The sequence below is a fragment of the Sparus aurata genome, chromosome 11, assembly GCF_900880675.1.
Source record: "Sparus aurata chromosome 11, fSpaAur1.1, whole genome shotgun sequence".
NCBI classification, from domain to species: domain Eukaryota; kingdom Metazoa; phylum Chordata; class Actinopteri; order Spariformes; family Sparidae; genus Sparus; species Sparus aurata.
Genome location: NC_044197.1, coordinates 27,821,091 through 27,840,378, shown reverse-complemented (window position 1 = coordinate 27,840,378; position 19,288 = coordinate 27,821,091).

Below are 19,288 nucleotides of genomic sequence, written 5' to 3'. Positions count from 1 at the left end.
AGAGAGATAGGGGACAGACGGAGAGAGAGACAGCGAGAAATGTGCAGAGAAAAATGGGGAAAAGAGGCAGAGACAGAGGAAAGACAGGATGGAGGGGGGAAGAAATAGGAAACAGGAACAAAAGAAAAACAGCGGAGGGGAAGACGGAAACAAAAGACAATAAGGGTAAAGGAGAGAGAATGGGGCCTGAGAGCTCTACGGAGCACGCTCAGTTCAGTCAGCCGGATTATTAATGAGATCAGCGAGTTCTCAGGTCACTACAGCAGCAACGCAAAGGCAAAAGACACACACACACCAGAAAAAAGGCGAACACAGATTCAGTAGTCTTTGAGATGTGGTGTTGAGGTTAAGCAAGGCAAAACGAACAATGGAGAAAGAACAGTAAAGACAAGCCACATTAAAGATGGATCAGTGCTGTGGCAGAATTCTACTTAATGTCCATGCGTCTTGATGCTTTAACAATGAAAACCTGAAGATGGTGATTTTTTGCTGTAAGAGGAACCAGAAACTGAGACCAAGTGCAGGTGGATGCAAAGCGGAGGAGAGGAGCAAAAAGTGACCCTACGATCCTTTTTTAAAATCAACAGCATACATTTGATTAAAATAAGTTTGGTTATAAACGTGAGCTCGTAGTTTAATGCGTCCTTACATGTTGATGTGACAGAGAGGTTTCCTCTCAGTGATCAGTGTGGAAAACACAGGCGGACAAACAGGGTGCTGACTCACTTATCACTCCACCGTGTTGACGGGAATCACACCTGATATGAGGAACAGGATCAGATTACAGTGTGTGTGTGTGTGTGCGTGTGTGTGCCTGTGCGTGCGTGTCCGTGTGTGTGTGTTTGTTTTAGTTGGATATCAGATGTACATTATGCGAGCAAAGTCCATTAGCCAATATTCCTGCTTCATCAGGCCTCACAGAGCAGAGGCAGCGATGGAGGACTAATCACATGACGTGACTCATGGAAACCAAGACGTTCACTGGGCTGTCGTCAGTAACCCAGTGACCAGAATATATTTTTGCAAGGATATTCACAGATATGCTTTTGAGTTGCATGTTGTGACACTGGTGTGCAAATGGTCGAGGTGCAAAAACTACTTGGTGAGATAAGGGAAAAATCATGTTTCGTCTCCACAAACTCAACTGGAAAATGTCCCGACGTCGAGTTAAAAATCCAGTTCTTGCACGCCTACATATGTTAAACTGCACTGGTCTCCGGCTTGGCCGCCATCTCACGAAGCTGTAGACGCCAGCGACCTTCCTGTTCACCTCCCATCGTGAAAGTCATCCCATAAACATGTAGTGTGAACATGATTTGGCACACATTGTATGAATGCAGGGGTAATAAATAAGACATTTGAATTGGTTTGGAGAAACATAAAATGCCAACATTTCATTCAGGTGACTGGTCTGCGAGAGCGTTCCGTGACCTGAGTGTGACCACATTTGCTGAAAGGCAGTGAGAAGCAGGAGAAAGTGTGGCTGAAGTCATGTTGATATATACCAGTTCAAAATGTAGAAGTGTTCACCATTTCCACAGTCTTGAGGAGTACACGTAAAGCTTGTTTAGGTTGCGTTTTTAGCATCCTGTACAAAGTTCTATTAAACCAGGACAGGTTTGGTAGATTATCTGCTGCTCTGCTGTGCAAGCCCTGTCGATAAAGGGAAAAAACTAAAGGATTGAAAGTCACAAATATTTGGTAATTCTCCACAGCAAAGTCAAAAGAACTGTAGCAAAGGTGAACTTATAGCGCCGAATAACACCGACCAAACGGGTTCAATGAGACGGTGGCTACTTCGCCTGTGAGCTCACTCGTGTAGGATAGTTCCTACAGGCAGCTGTATTAACTTGATGATGTCATTTTATTTGTTTAAGATTTCCCTCCACACATGTATTAAAGCATACAATATTCTTTTATGTGTGTCTGACATGGATGAAGCAGAAAAAATATCTATTTTCACCAAGTTGAAGTCCTGAAAGGGGAACTACTCCTTTGTCTTCTCCCCTGCTGAACACGGGATGCTTCCCTCGTCACTGTGAAGTCCACTCTCAGTGTTTGCGCACCGCAAGTTTCTTCATCTCACTTGTAAACCCTGAAAATTGAAAATTGGATTGGCTTCCAAACTATTTGTGATGTCACGGGTCACGGTCATAGGTTTGCCTCTTGAAATCAGATTTTCAATTAGCACAGAAAAAAAATGTACACTCTCAGCAAATGAATGTGGAACAGCCTCGGCGTGTCAAACTCTCCACATTAATGAAGATTAAACTATAGACACCAGAAGGATAAAAACATTTTTAACTGAAGGTGAGCCAACAAAAAAACCTTGTGACAACATACTCAAACTTTTTTCTTTCTTTTTTTTTCTGAAGGTGAAATTTGTCTCACATCCAGGTGAAACTCAGACTACAGACAGACTTGGATGCATTTAAATCGATATAAATGCATAAAACACGTGGACATACGGTATGCCATCATCACTGAATGAGTCAGCTTTTACCAGTTTGATTGCGTTAGAGATAAACGGACTCCTCCCCCTGTTAGACCTGGTGCCTCATACTGTAAGCTCTCATGTTAGAATACACACATACAGTAGGCGGCAAAAGTTCGTCAAACATAAAGTGTATGAACAGCTGAGGCTGACGGAAGAGAGGTGGAGTACAGTATAAAGTGTCCAGAGGCATATTGAAACCTCTCATGTTGAATGAGGAGAGAGGAAAAACAAGATTACAAACAGAAGAGAAACCAAATGACTCTCTGTGTCGCCTCTCGGCTTCTCTAATCTGCTCTGAGTGCAGGCTGCTCGCTCGGGATGAATTAAAGATGAGGGTTAAAACAACACAGCTTCCAGGGTTAAGAGGAGAGGAGAGGAGAGGAAAGAGGAGAGGAGAGGAGAGGAGAGGAGAGGGGAGGAAAGGAGAGGAGAGGAGAGGAGAGGAGAGGAGAGGAGAGGAGAGGAGAGGAGAGGAGAGGAAAGGAGAGGAGAGGAAAGGAGAGGAAAGAGGACAGAGGAGAGGAAAGGAGAGGAGAGGAAAGGAGAGAGGAGGATAATCAAATAAAATCTATCCTAAATGACCCTCCGGACAGCTCAGGCTGCGCCCTCAGTGCATCAGTGTGTTTACCAGTTCAGGATATCTATTTGAACTCACTCATCTATACAATGTATCTTTGCTTTACTCTGACAAAGTGTGTTTACCTCTGTCAAAACTGCCAATATGTATGGCTACGGTCCGCACTCCCCCGACTCCATCCCAACACGCCCGGCTGTCAAAACAACAACTCTCCCTCTTTTTTTAAAAAAAGGGGGGAAAAAAAGGGTAATTCCATGAATTAAAATGCTTAAATGACAGTCAATCAGGCTTGTAATTCCGTCTGGTATAATTAGAGGCTGGGAAAACTAATTACAGCGGAGAAACCTAACTCTCCTCTCGCTCCCGCTCCTCTCGCTACTACAGCAACCCTCATCACCGAGATCAGGTGACAGCTATCAAACTCGTTAGGCCGCCACGCACCGCCGCACACGCACACACACATGAGCGAGCAGCTAGGCCAAAAAAGAGATGGAGATGAGGAGGAGGAGGAGGAGGAGGAGGAGGAGGAAGATGAAGGGATAAAAAAAAAAAATGAAAAATAGCAGTGGGTAATCAGGAAAGAGTGGCGACAACAACAGGTTGTGTTCTTAATCAGCAGCACGGAGAGGGAGACAGAGAGGGGAAGATGCGGCAGGGACGAGCTGGAACAAGTGAGAAAGAGAGGAAGAGAGTAGGACTGTGAGGGATGAAGAGATACAGTAGGAGAGAGGTGGAGGGGAGGGGACACAGCATATAGACTGAAATGTAAACTACTTTGCATCAGGTTGCTCTCAGCTTGATTACTGCTGGGAAAAGCTGTTTGCAGTAAAAAAGAAAAAAAAAAAAAAAACAGTTTCTGATTATGCCCACGACCTGCTCACAGTTTCAGCCAATCCAAACGACACAGCCAGCTGATAATCAGTTATCGCTATAATTAACTGCTTAAACTGCAGAAGATTGTAATTTTTACCTGAAGTGCCGAGGGACAAAGTAGCACATCGAAGTGCTTCACCGCCAGCTGCAATGAGCTGACGAGTGCAGCAGTCAGGAAAACTAGTACCGCTGCAGATAATAACAAACTTTAAAGTACTGTGGGGTAACCAGCTTAAACAAAGGTTTTTATTGAGCATGATTCAGAGTGAAGAAGAATCTGTCAGTATGAGCTCATGAGCTCATCGTTTTCACTTTGTTACCAAATAATATTTAGATTTGTATTAATTGGGCACATCACATCAGTCATATTTCCTATGATTATTTCCCCTCTTTTGGGTATTTTTGAGATGGGACGGCAAAGATCCCCATCGATGACGTCATCTTGCTCAGAATTGCTTCTGGTAAAAGAAAGTGATGAAAAATGAAGAGAAAAACTATTGATTAATCTCATTTCCACACAGATTTGTATTGTAGTTATTTTTTAATTGATTCTCACCTGTCAAAACAGCACAAGGTCACACTTTTTGTCAAATTAAGCAGCTTGGCCAGCAGCCTTAGGCTTCAAAGTATGATGCTTTAGCTAAACCTCTAGTGTCAGTTTTGCCCAACCTGCTAATCTGCAAAACCACTGATATGTCACAACTGAACATTGTTTAAGTTGAATGTTCTATTTCTGTCTCGTCACAATGCTGTGCCTATGTTCTGCTTAGGTGAAGGCACAAAAGCCACTTGGTCAGGGTTAAGAAAACATCATGGTTTTCCTTAAATACCTAATTTGGTTGCCATTGTCAGCTTGTCTCCTTGCTGCCTTGTTTGCTGTAATAACAGTAAAAAAAATAATAATAATTCTCACGTGTCAAAGGAAAGATACATTTCTATTTTTGATTTAAAATCTGCAATGTTTGGTTACGACAGCGCATTAAAGCACAAATGACTTTCTTAAGACCTGCTTTTGGTTTAAGCGATCGTACCAGAATCACACACTGATATGGACAACAAACACATCCAGCTGAGCCACTTCACTGGGGAGTTCAGTTCAGACCACATCAGTCCCAAACTATCAGAAAACTTCCCAGGGAGGAAACCTTTTCTCATTTTATGAATAAAAATAAATGAATAAAAATATGATGGTAAAGACTTGTCGAGTCTCAGTGGAAGGGACAGGGATGGTCCGTGCCTGGAGGAGAATGATGATGATGATGATGATGTTAAAATGGAAAATCACTTGTGCGTGTTTGACATCACAAAACTAGTTGTTAATATGCGTTAAACAGGAAACTTGTCAGATTTTATCGATAAGTTGTGCAGTTAAGAGATAAGGCGAAATGTCCTGGACTGCATTCTGTAGTTTACAAAAAAAAATATGTTTACTACACTTCCCAGGATGCCTTCAGGCTCACAGCTGTAGTAAACTGATACCTGCCAGTCGGTTAGCAGGAGCCTGTTACTCTAAACACTCTGTAACATTTAGCCGCTTTTACTTCCCAGTCATGACACAGTAATGACCGGGTACCATGGTGAAAACAAACTCATTACACCGAAACCAATTGTCCAACAGCAGGTTATGTAGACAGCGGGTCGGGGCCTAAAATGAGCCCGGGGGCCTGATTCTGGCCTGAGCAGAGTAACAGAATATCTTGACGACCTTCCAACGTAAAAAGCCAGGAGATGGTTTTTCCATTTTGTTCTGCGTGGTAAAGTCTTGAGTTATACTTTAGATGAATGAAATGTATCTATGTACCGTGTTTGAGGGGAGAGCCAACAGGTGACGACTGAGATTTTGGGCCATTTACCTTCCATGTTTTCTGTCAGACTAGTGGAAAGAAAAATCCAACATTCACATATAGACCTTTATTGTAGTTCACATTTGCGTTCTGGACATTTACGGACATTTTTATTTTTAATATTTATTATTTAAATTCAATTTTTGCCATTTTCACATTTTTTGTCTAAATATGTATTGTACTGCATTTACGCGCGCGAAACTTTCCAGTTTTCTTCCTATCTATACTCTGAGGGTTTGTTCATATATTATTCATATCTCATTCCTAAAAGCATGGCAGAAATTGATCTTTTGATGGTTGTTGACAGTGTTTTTCTGGCTAGGGCGTAACAGCCCATTCTTTTGGGGGGCTACAAACAGTAGAAAATACATAAAACATGCCGTCCTTTACTAAACCCTGTCAGTGGATCAGTCTCTTGTTGTTTCATGATTATTTTACTTAATTTCTTTGTATTAATGAAAACATGAATGTGAGACTTAACTTGATTATTTGAATGAGTATGTTGTAGCTCTTCGGGTTTGCTAAAGAAGCTCAAAACCAGTCACCAATCTGTGATGATAATCAGACAGTTTTTTTTTTTTTCGTTTTTTTTATTCAGCCAGTCAGTGAAGGTGAACAAATGGAGGAAGTAAAGCCCCCTGAAGAGTGACATTTCAGGGAACTGTTACTGACAGGAGATATATGAAATCCTGTCAGTAAAAACGTTTGGCTCTAATATGTTACAAACATTTGGGGAAATATTTTGAACCTGGCAATATCAACGTTCAGATGTCTGTTCTGGAAATGTGTGCGAATAGGTGCACTTTTAACGGGATAACGCCTCATTTGCATGATTTAGCATACAATTTCAAACATGTTAAACCAAATAAAAATATCTTAATATAAGAAATCAATGAGGAAAGTGTCATTGTGACATCTATCAGTTAAACATGTTGCCCTATTCTCCCCTTAAGACTCCCCAGAGGATTGAAACACTTGGCTGTGGTGTTTATAACCAAACGCCCACACAAACACAAACACAACAGTGTGCACGCTGTCCGCTCCGCCATGACACAGAATGGATGACTTTCTCTGTTTAAACTTGTTGACTCTCAGTATTCACCTGTCAACCCTCGCTGTGTCGTTGGCTCTCAGGTGAGAAACCGGCTAAATGTCACCGTACGTTCCCTCCGAACTACTTTGTGAAGGTGGGTGGGGGACCTGTTTCCAAGGCGACCGGGGTCTCATTTTTCGCCAGCGGCCCATTCCCAACCTGTTACCAAATGAGCCGGAGCAGCACCGCCGAGGCTTCAAAGAGCAGCAGCCTCAGAGCCGCCACGGGGGCCGCTAATGTCAGGAAACCCAATACTGCAGCTCGGCCTGGAAGATTTCAGCCGAAGATGGAGCGACAGACGAGTTGTTAAGCGTTTGATTTAGCTAAAGGAAAATAAATGATCTTCTTTTAGCGTGTTTCATTCCCTATCTTCTGTCAAATCCATTTAGTTTCATCAGTGTCAAAACTTCAGCTGACGGGAGCGCGCCTAATTCACATTTCACTTTCTGGGACTTTTCAAAAGTTTGCGTAAAATTCACTCGATAGTTGCACGGAAACGTTCAGGGACGAGTCTCTTCCTCACTCCCTCTTCATCTCACCTGCGTTTCTTGCTGTCTTTCCTGCTCTCTCTCATTTCCCCTGGTGCCTGGAGGTTGCACAGCTTCAAAGTTTATTTCCCTCCACGCTAACGTCTGCATGGATGGGTGAAATGGAGAGAGGAGGGGAGTGGAAAGAGAGAAGAGAAGAGAAGAGAAGAGAAGAGAAGGATACAGTAACATGTAGGTGAGGAACACATCAAGACAAATTCTGGGATTTCAAATAAATGTACAACCATGAGTCGGATGATGATAATAATATTTATTATCAAGCTAACATAAGTATATTCGGGGATTGTGAACACAGTGTTTCAGGTGTTCAGCAAGAGACCTGAATATGCACTGGAAAAAATGTGAATCTAAATAGAAGAAATAAAGGCTTGATTTGACAAGACACTGACTAAACGAGTCAAATGATCTGTCGGTGCACTTGACAAGATATCTTAAAATAAACTGGCTCCGGTTTAGAGATAGGTGGAAGAAGAGAGGTAGAAAATGCTGGTTTTTAGGACACAGTGACTTGAAACAAGTCACTAAATATAACTAAATAATTCTTAGTTCAGCAGAAGGCAGAAATGCTAAGTGTTGCTGCTGGGATTTGAACCCAGAGTCTTTGGGTTGGGAGTCATGTCAATAGTATCTAGCGGGCTGATTGTTGGTTCATGAATGTCTCGACATCAGAGGCGTGAACGTCATCACGTCATTGTGAATGTCGATAGGCTTTTGCAACATAGCGTCGCGCTAAAATTTTGCTTGAGTTCAATATTTACAAATCATGTGAATGCTCGTTTGATGAAAATGTTCCCAGCGTCGATCGCTTTGATCGTGTCGCGCCCTTTATGTCATTCTGGAGCAATTCGGGGCAAATTTTCCTGACTTGCCAGCAGGAAGTGGGAGTAGGATCAATAATTTTGGTGGAAAAGCAGCAACATATATTGTCATACACAGTCTTGGGAGTATCAGTTCCGTTATTAAATTTCAAAAATACATACGTAATTGTAATCCATTACAGTTTCTGAAGTAACATATCAAAATATTAGTGATTCCAAACTATTTCAATCTGAATGCGCTCTTCTTGGTAAAAAGCTTCAATTCAGATTTGAAACATTCCTGGTTGCTTTTCATCTTTCGGCCGTGCAGAGTTTGACTTACATGATCTTCTGCGTTTTCTTTCTTAAAAACTCCTGACAGTTCTCTAACACTGTTGTACATGTAACCTGTTTATCAGAGTTGAAAATACTGCTGGCGTTGAAATGCTTGATGTAAAACCTGAGAAAAACATCTGCAAATGAATTAAGTTTATCAATTTCTAATAAAGTAAGAAATACAAACTCAGAGAAATAGATGTTTTCCATGTGTGAATAAACAAGCTGTCCTCAGAGGAAAATAAGGTCCCAGAACACTGTTTGAAGCTAGAAAGATGGCAGGGTCCGCCACATATTAACAAAGTACAACAGTATGAAATTGTGTCATCCTTTATGGTCCGTTTGTTTATTCAGTTTATTCAGTCATGAAAAAGAAGAAGGTTTGTTCGTTTAGTTTGTTTAGACATAAAAAAAAAAAAAATCACCTTTGATGAAACTGGTTCAAATTCAGGTTTTCAGGACTTTGCAGCTTTTTTTGCCCAGTTTAAATAATGTTCGGCATATGTATCAACAAGTAATCAAATGTATGAGGTTAAATAACACTGATGAATTCATTGAAACAGTTATATTATTATCACACACTGTAACATGAGAAACTCTCAAATCCCAACTTTTTGCATATTTTTTCTTAACATACAAATGGTCCTGCATTTTTTTTACAAAGTCATTGTCGTTCTTTTACTAATGACTAATTCTCCTGACCGTCTTTAATGTCCCAGAATGCAACGGTTCTGTCAGCAAACCTGTTAGCGTTACAAAGCCTGAGATGATCGCTGTGGAGCAGCATTAGAGCTGTGTTCTGTGTCACTGCCTCACAACAATCTAGGACACAAGATATGATTACAGTAGGTGAGCACAGCACTGACCGTGTTTCCTCTCAAGGCACGACTAACATGTCTTAGAAATAACCTTTTATGTCACGAGAATAGTTTGTGAGCCAGTTTTTTTTTTTTTTTCAACACTGGCCTCACATTTTAGCTTTAATTTGTGTTTGTTAAGCGAGATCACTCCTTCCCTATCTCCCATATGTGCCGGTTTACAGTAGCTTTGGCTTTTCCCTGGAATTGCTCTTGGGTGTGTGTGTGTGTGTGTGTGTGTGTGTGTGTGTGTGTGTGTGTGTTCACTGAAACAACAGCTGGTAAATAGAGTGGTCTCTTGTTCCACTCTCTCTCCTTCCCACAGCTCCGTTTCACAACTGATTTCAGGGTTTTTGGTCTAAAGCTAGATACAGTTGGAGAACCGGGCTTGATCAAGTTTAGGCGGCTCGATAAATTACATTCCCCACCTCCCGCAGGAAAATGACACACTTCCAGCCTCTATTCATCTCCGCCTGTCCCGGTGGACTTTGCCTTGTTCCCTCAAACTGTACTGGATGCGTCCCTTCTTCTGCGCTCCACGTATCCACCTCACTGTCCCTCCATCCATCTATCTGTCCGTCCATCCAGGCCTGTGTTCTCTCACCAGGGTTTGATTTCAGGCTGAATCGACTCCCTGTAAGACGAGTCGAAGCCAGCGGCTCCACGGAGGCTCCAGGGAGGGGAGAGGGGGCGCGCGGCCAGGTTTCATCCCAGGGAGGGTGCAGTGTTCTGGGGTTAGGAGTGGCCCGGGGGGCCCCTGGGCACGGCGGAGGGACGGATGGGTGGATCCACTGACTGATGATTGTGTTTCCCCTGAGGCAGAGAGACATAGATCACAGCAGGTAGAGCGAGTGAGACAGAGAGAGATCGTCGGGTAGGGTTAACTATTTCATGCTTAACACACTTTTAAGAGAGACTTTGACCCAGAATTTATCGGTCCATACTTTTGGTTTGGGGCTATCTTTCATTGTTTCAGATGAAATCTTGATAATAGTGTGCTTCTAACTTTGCGGCAAAAGTTTGGGGAAGGCTGTTTTCATTTCAACACGATAATGTAAATGCACACAAAGTCCATAAAGAAGAGACTTACAGCATCAGCTGGTTCAGCAAGTTTATGTTGAAGTGACCAGTGGCAAAGCCCTCTGGCAAAGCACTTCAGGAGCAAAGGAGGAAATAGAATGACCTTATTATAGAGCCTCAATGTCTGCAGAGGGAGGAGGCCAGGCTGGCTGGATGGGCCAACAAAATGTCAGACTTTGACACGGGAGACCTTTTGGCTTTCTGATTTGTACCGACGGTCAGGGTCGGTTTCTTACACAGGTTTTTAATTAATCATGATTGTTCCCTTACATTAACCAAGTCTGTTAAAATCAAACTATGATCCCTCCTGAACACTGACCAAGTCAGTTTTGTGAGTGAATTTAGCCTTTATTGGGTTTTGCCACAAACAGATATTTGAGATGATACCAAAGGAATATAACTTAAAGATTTAAATGTAAAATCTATGATATTTTCAGAGCAGTCTTTAGATATGTTGATAAAACACTGTCTGCATTTCTAAAATTTGTAAACGTGAAATCACGGGATATCTTCAGGGAGACCTCGGGACAATTTTCAGCCCGGTCAGTGGTGACAAAAAAACTGATATTTTTGACAAGTTGGATCATCTCCAAATGATATTTTCGGGTTATCAGGTGGGATAGTAATATATTTCTTTATTTCTTTATTTTACACAGTTTTAAATTCAGCCTTCTTTCTCTCCAGACTTTCATTTGTTTCATCACTGTCAACTGTAATAGGGCCGAGCCTTTCCTGCGTATGTGTGAATGTATTTATATACATGGATGCTATTAGGGATGTGGCCACTGTGTTATATTGGAGCTGCCTGTTTAATGAAAAACATAATAAGGAGTTATTTTTTGCATTAGTGATTGACGGGGCTCTCCATCTCGGGTTCAGTTATTTGTAGGAACATATATTGTCATTTATAGTGTGAGGAACTTGTTGAAAAAGAGTTTTTCGTGTGGAATGTCGATGACTGCGATCCTTTCTGCCCTACCCCAGTACCCCAACCTGTCTGACGCTCTCATGGCTGAATGGTGATGTTCAACAAGCACATATGCTGTAGGTGTAATGTTAAGGTGTTTGCACACATCTTTTTGGTGTCCACGTACTTTTGGCTATGTATTGTATGCATTTAGCTGTGCGCTAGCAGCTGTGTCCCCTCCCAGGTCCCTATAGGACTAATACCAGAGATCAATTAGCCTTGGCATGTCTTTTAATCCGGTCTAAATCATAACAGCCGCAATAGCTCCGGTTGGATTAACTCAATTACAACCAACTATTATTACAGGACACTTTATTCGCTCTCTCTGTCTCTCTGCCTGTCTGACAGTCTCTCATCCTATATAACAAGTGGCACTAACGTACCACACAGCCACCAAATATAGATCCAGTTTCCGCTTTAAGAAGGCCGCTTCATTAGGAGGAGCGGAGGGAAGTGTGTTTTGGTGTAATCCTACTTGTCAAATTAACATCAAAGAATTGGCATGAAGAGACGGAGAGGAAGAACAACTCGGAGGGAGAGAAATGTTTCCTGTAATTGACAGATTATCTAACAAAGAAGTCGAGGGATGAATTCAAAAATGACTTCCTCCGTGTTTTGATGTTATTCTTGGCACAAAGTTGATGCGGTTACTATTCTGTGCTACTGCACCTCCTAAAGATCTCATGTCAATCACAAATCTTGCTCTGTGCTGTTCACCTGACTCTAGTCAATGGCTCTCTGACTGTTTACCTGTGTGCTATGACTACTCATCACCAAGGTCATTTAAAGTATCATTTTTGATTTCATGTGCAGAAATGTTTTTTTGTTCCCCACTGGAACCGCACATTGAAAAATATGAACTGTATGCAAATTAAAATGTCCAAGATTATTTAAATGATCCATATTAAAATGATAGTTTACTTACTGTTACTGTTATTTCTGCAGCCAGAGCGGTCGCAGTCAAAACAGTAAAAAACAGAAGATGTAGTTTGATGACGCTGTACAGCTGTTTCATTGTTAAACAAACATTGTTTGACTACTGATGAATGCTATAAACTTCCATGCGCAAAATGGTTCACAGACGAGGTCATGTCAGTTGTCGACCAATTGAAACACACTCTCACACTCTTACCCTGACTAAAATGACAGATTTTGCTGGGTTTGAACACTGTTGAAAACATTTGGGATAATGTGAGTACACAACTGTACAGAACATGTTCAAAAATCTTGTTGTTTTTAGACATCATGTTGCAGAATGGTTCTTATTATTGTTTCAGGCAGACGTGATATCTGATATGGAAAAAAAAGGGCAAGTGCAACTCTTTTGCCTCTTCATGACAAAGTTTTCCTATTGTTGCTTGATTGTTGGTTATCTGACCTTAGATGCGTTGTTCTTACATGCTGGTTGTCTAATTATGGACGTGTGACATGCTCACATCTCTGAGAATATTACCCAAAGTTTCAAAACACCTCAGAAGGCAGTGTGAGATGAATTTCGACCAGGTGTCAAAGAATTGTAAATGCAACTCTTTCCAAATCGAATTTGCTTGAATCAGGATCAGAGCCACTCTTTCAAGGTTTCTGTTCAACTCGACTTATGAGGTATTGTAAGTACTTGTGTGTTTACTCATTTCTATGTGTAGCATAAAGCTCTTTAAAGACAGAGTGAACGCTTTTAATCAGGTCTCTTATATATGAGCAGATCTCATCCTCCAGTTCCTCTGACACTGAGTGACAGTCTCACTTTGTCACGGAGGAAATAGCGTTATAGCCTAGGGCCTGTGTGTGTGTGTGTGTGTGTGTGGTGGGTGTGTGTGTGTGGGTGTGTGTGTGTGTGTGTGTGTGTGTGTGTGTGTAGGGACAGCAAAGCGGGGGGGAGGTTCACTCTAGCTTTGAAGCAGTTTCAGGTATCTGTGTGCCAGGCAGGTAGACAGACAGCCCTCAGCCTATAGCTCATGGTACCCTTCCTATATATGTGCGTGTGTGTGTGTGTGTGTGTGTGTGGGTGGGTGTGTGTGTGTGGGTGTGTGTGTGTGTGTGTGTGTGTGTGTGTGTAGGGACAGCAAAGCAGGGGGGGAGGTTCACTCTAGCTTTGAAGCAGTTTCAGGTATCTGTGTGCCAGGCAGGTAGACAGACAGCCCTCAGCCTATAGCTCATGGTACCCTTCCTATATATGTGCGTGTGTGTGTGTGTGTGTGTGCGTGCCACACAGCACTAAGTCTCAGGGGAGGTCTCTGGTGGTCGGATACATGAAGGATGGTTCTCCCGCTCTACTTTCTTTACCTTTAACAACTCTATTTTCCTCTCTTTCTCCATCACTCTCACTTCACCTCTCCCTTCTCTCAGTTCTCTCATTCTCTCCTCCCATTTTCTCCACCTTTCCCTCCTCTGTGACCTTTCACCTTTTTCACATGCTGCGCCCTATAATCAAGACTCTACAGGTAAAAATATATATCATTATTAACTCCATAATACATCGCTGGTCTTGATTTTGTGTTTACTGTGTCTGACTTGATGGCCTTCAAATCTTTGCTAAATAGATTATAACCTGTGAAACGTGTGAAAATTCTACATCTCTCACTGCACTTAAAAAGAAATAGACAGGCGGGAACAAGGACTCCTGTAAAAAAGAATCTATGGATGTATCCAAAGCTTGTCAGAACTGAAGAGCCTCCCGATAACATTACCATTTTTAGGCCATTTTAAGGAATGGCTTCCTTAAGGCGGGTACACACTACAGGATAATCGGGGCGATTTTTGTCCCGATTTCCCCCTTACGATCAAAGCCAGCAAAGGCCCGATTATCTGATGTTTGCAAGGGACATCGTGTCTGATTTTCCTGTGGTGTGGGGTGTGTTAAGAGTGATTTTGTCCGGTCAGATCCGCTCGGAAGGCGTCGGAAGGAGAGATCGTAAATAATGAACATGTTTAATATTTGCAACTAGAAATCCTGTAGTGTGTGGGGTGTTCCGAGCAGAGCCGAGCACACACAGCGCGTGATGTCACGTGTACCGGACCAACAGCCAATCAAGACGCGAGCTGAGTCAGCCTTTTATTTACCTGTTGCCATGGTGACTTGCAGAGCGCACAGCGCTGCTCTTGAAGCTATCTGTAATACTTGTGACAATTTTTACTCACCTCCAACTCGCGCTGTAACGCATACAGCCCGCACTCTCACCGTCTCCATGACTTTTTCCATGGTCGTTTTGTTCTGGTTTTGGTTTTTTCAGCCAGTAATAGGCCTTAAACAACCACCACTGCATCTTCCGGTTCGTCCGCCATGTTTGTTTACACTGAAGTCACGTTTGACCACGCGAGATTTGTAATATTGAGCGTGAAGAACCTGATACTCTGCTGAAGAATCGGTTAGTGTGTGGTGTGCACTACGGAGAACACCACACACTATAAGATCTTGTGTGATCTGTCTTTTGTTATCATCAAGTGTGTGGTCTCCTAATCTGTGAAGGTTTGAAAAATCCTGTAGTGTGTACACGCCATTTATGTTCTTTTTTTGATCAAGAGAACATTTGTAAAAAAAAAAAAAAAAAGTTTCCATATAGTATAAAAGGAAACTTTTTCTGGAAGTTTTGGATGTTGGTGGAAAGTCAGTGCACTGACATGTACCAATGTGTGATCGGAAAGCAAGCTGAATGTCACATTAATGTGGTTCTTTTCAGTCAAACGCATCATCCAGTCCACGCAACTAAGAAATACTGTGAAGCCCTGATTGGTGATGGACTGAATTCAGAGAAAAAGAGAATGAATAACAAGACAAAAGTTATTTTTTTGAGTCGGAGTTTTGCCTTGTGAATAAAACATGTTGTACCTCTGTGGAAGGAAGGTTTACGTTGTATTATTAAATCAGGTAAATCCCTTTAGTGGCTTTTTTCTCAGTTAGGTTGACCAACGAGCCTGTAGGCCAAAAAAACCTGTTCCTTCAGAGTCAGATCAAATCAGTATTATTGTACTTTAAACCTTTTGCTTTAACAGAACTATTTCATAAACGGATCCTTTAAACATATGTGTGGTCACAGCAGATAAGACAAAGTTATAATATTACAGACGGTTATGGCTGACTAATGATGTGATACCTGGATGGTGATGTTGTTGATGACAGGACAGACCGTTACAGCTGAATTATGCAAAAGGCAGTTTTTCTGGTGCTGGCCTGACAACTGTCGCCTCTCACAGCTGTCTGTCTGTCTGATGGCCTGGCTGTCTCTGATCATACAGATAGGTGGAGAGCCTCTTGCATGCGTGAGCACTTTCCGTTTTCTGCACGAACAATGAGACAACAGAAAGTTACAGGTAACAGCATTGCTTTCTAAAGATCAACTACAAAAATAAAACATTGTTTGCAATTGAAAAATTCTCACCCTCTTTATTTCTTTGCCATTTATGTTAACCCAATAATGAAGTTTACATTGAGCAACACTGAATTTACTCAATATACAAAAAAATAAATACTACATTTTACCGTCATCCAAAATATTGTCATATATAATTCAATCATTTTATTGGAGGATTCTGGTTTGGGCTATTAAAACTAGGCACATGGATTTTACTTTGTGTTCATACAGTTTGTGATGTTTTTGTTTTTTTAATTGCTTTTATTTATAGTTTTAGTAAAGATAGTTATATCAACAATTCCAAGGTAAGTACAGTGAAATTAAAATACAAAACTGAGTGGGAAAAGTGCTTGAATTGCTATTAGCCTTCAGCTTTCTCACACTTGCAAGCTGTGAGGAGGTAAATGAGACAGGTAACAAGTTGTCCACGCCCACACACACACACACATACACATACACACACACACACGCAGGGGCAGAAACCCTGAGGCATGTTGGTGAGCAGAGCGGGAGGGTTTGGGGATGGAGGGTTGTCATTACTGCGCCATATGGAGAATGATAGTTAGAGTCAGAATCAGGCGTATCTCATAATCTCTTTCTACTCCACCTTCTTCCTCTTTTTACCTGTCATCGTCTCCCCCTCATTGCATTTTCTCTTTTTCTTCGAGACAGCATCTGGATTGGTATCGCTGTCAGAGTTTTGTGACTGTAGGTAATACAAAACAATTACTTTTTAATGTTATGGTTTGTTGGCTGATAACATCACATTTTAAAATTAACAGGTGCTTTTGTTATGTCATGCAGAGGTGTTTCAATGCTTAATAATAATCCCATTCCTCGTGAATATTATTTGATCACCAGGTAAAGGAATATACCACGTGTTTTTTGGGACTGTCGAACCCAATCGCCACAATAAATAAAGACAGGAAGTATTTCTACAACCACAGCACTGATTTTTCACTCAGTTAAGTGGCCACTATATCAGCCCCAGTCGAACTCTGTCATTGACAGCAGCAGGTTTTGAACATCTCTCCAATGCTTTTGATATTGTTGAATATAACTTTTATCAAATAAGCCACTTTCTGTGTCATTTCTTCTTCGTTAAATCATCTCTCGCTTACAGAGTTTTGTTGATGATGGTTTCAAATCAAGTTCCCAAATGGTTGATAAAAGTGTTCCTCTGAGATAAATATTAGCCCCATTGCTTTTTACTCCACATTAATCATATTCATATTCCAGCTCACCAAAGTAATGTCCATTTCTATGCTGATGACACCATCTTTTATGCCATTTGGCAGCACAGGCTTTCTCCAGGTTACAGTCTGTTTTGACCTACTCTTTGTTTGGTTTAAAACGTGTTATAGACTAAAACGTATGGATCTCACAAGCAAGCAAACTGATGACTGATGATGAACTTCATGTTTTAAATCTATTCATTCTCCGAATTGATATCTAATTGGTACAGTCCAGCATTGAATGTCCTTAGGGATTTGGTTAGACAGATTTTTTTTTTACACAGCTTCTTTATGCTGGAACAGAGATTGTTTATCCTCTCAAAACAGAAAAAATAAAAATAACTTTCTACAATCTACCGCACAGTTAACATTTTATTATGGAGTTGTGTTTTATGTGCTGCTGATACTAACCTTAAACCATGGGACAATATCTACCCCCAAAATGCCATCATATTAATTCCACAATATCACTATTGCCCTCCCCATTGTAAGTTACTGTACATTAAAAGGTTGAATGGTCATCACTGATACACTGCATGCATCAACATATCTCTGTTTTCATTTGTAAGGCCATGCTATCTGAATTGCAAAGTAATATGTATTTGAATTCAGAGATAATAACTATGGCAACAGATCATATGATACATTACATTTAAAAGTTACTCATACCAATCCTTCATTGAGGAAAAATAGCTACCAGCACCGCTACTGGAATGAACTGAAACACAGCTTTGAGTTGAAGACACTCATTCCTCCGGGGGGATTTTAAAGTAGCTGCCTTGTAGGATTATGTGCTGCTCTTCATTTTGCGGTCCACCTCCCACAAACTCCGCCCTTGTGTATTTGATCTGAAACAACCGTAACAAAGAAGGTTAATAGTTTGTCTTTAAGGAAATCCAACTTCCTGCAATATTTTAAGTCTAGTTTTGACCCATCTGGAGGGATATTTAGATTACATTTGGACACATTCCAGCTGGTATCACAGTATCGTTAGCCACAAGCTTTTTCCCTCCTCTCTTCTCTCCTTAGTGAGAAGATGACAGCCAAGTGTGTGTTTATTCACAATCTCCTCCCTACTCCTCCTCCTGTATGTCATGTTGGTGTGTAATAAACCTCTGCTCTTCGCCTCCATCTCACTCCTGCCGCTCTGTCAGTGTGTTTGTTGCCATGAATGGGATTTAGTGTCACACACAGAGAGCCAAGGCTTCTTAAAGCGTGTTCTCACACACCCCTGTCCCTCCTCGACCACGCTACGTGTGTGTTTGTGTGTGTGTGTGTGTGTGTGTGTGTCAGGTAGGTTAATGCAGCCCTGTCATCAAAAGCCTTATCACTGTTGGACAGGATTCAGCGCTCCACCTCAGTGTCAACTTAGCACACAAGTATGCACACACACTTAAAAAAAAACATGACTTATTTCTTGGCACCTCATTAACGTTTCCCTGAAAGTTACAGTCACGACAAACACCAACAAACTTTATTTGGTTACTTGTCAGACGTGTGTGTGTCTGTGTCTGTGTACAGTATAAGCACTAAGGAAATGAATGCCTTAAATATTTCAAGAGCCATGACTGAGTTGTGATCCTTCAACCTCAAAAGCAGGGTGGACTTTCACTACAGTGATGAGTGCAGTTAAAGAAGATATTGTGCTCCTTTTTTTTTTACTCATGTAGTATATCTTGCTTGATTTGCTGTATAAGGAGGAACTCTTTGGTGTTTTCTATCAGCTGTTTTTCTGTTGCTGGCAGGATGTTCTGAAATGTTCTACACTTGATGAAATGTGACATCACAGCCAACAATGGAGTGAAAATTTCCCAAAATTTCCATTTAAAATTCTGTCCAAACAGTACAACTACAAAATAGGTTCTTGCCACAGTTCAGAGATTATTAACCCCTGGTTCCCTGACTTGACGTCTTGTTCCCTTGCACAAAGGTTTGGGTAGATGGACGATGCCAGCCGATTGCTGACAGTCATCAACTATGATTTAAAAGGCCCCCGCCAGAGAGCAAAAATGTCATGTGTCCCCTCAGAGTGGCCGTTTTCACGAGTTGTTGTCATTTGTGACATGTGGTAAAGTAAATGAAAAGTTTGTTGCTTCTCAACGTACTAATGTTGCGTCTCCATGTCCCGTTTATTATTTTCTTTTTAAAACTGCCCAGTTAGTTGAATCTGAGGCACTCAGTTACATAGCTGGCAGCGGTGTTTCTTATTATGGACATGTGGTGCAGACAGGAGGA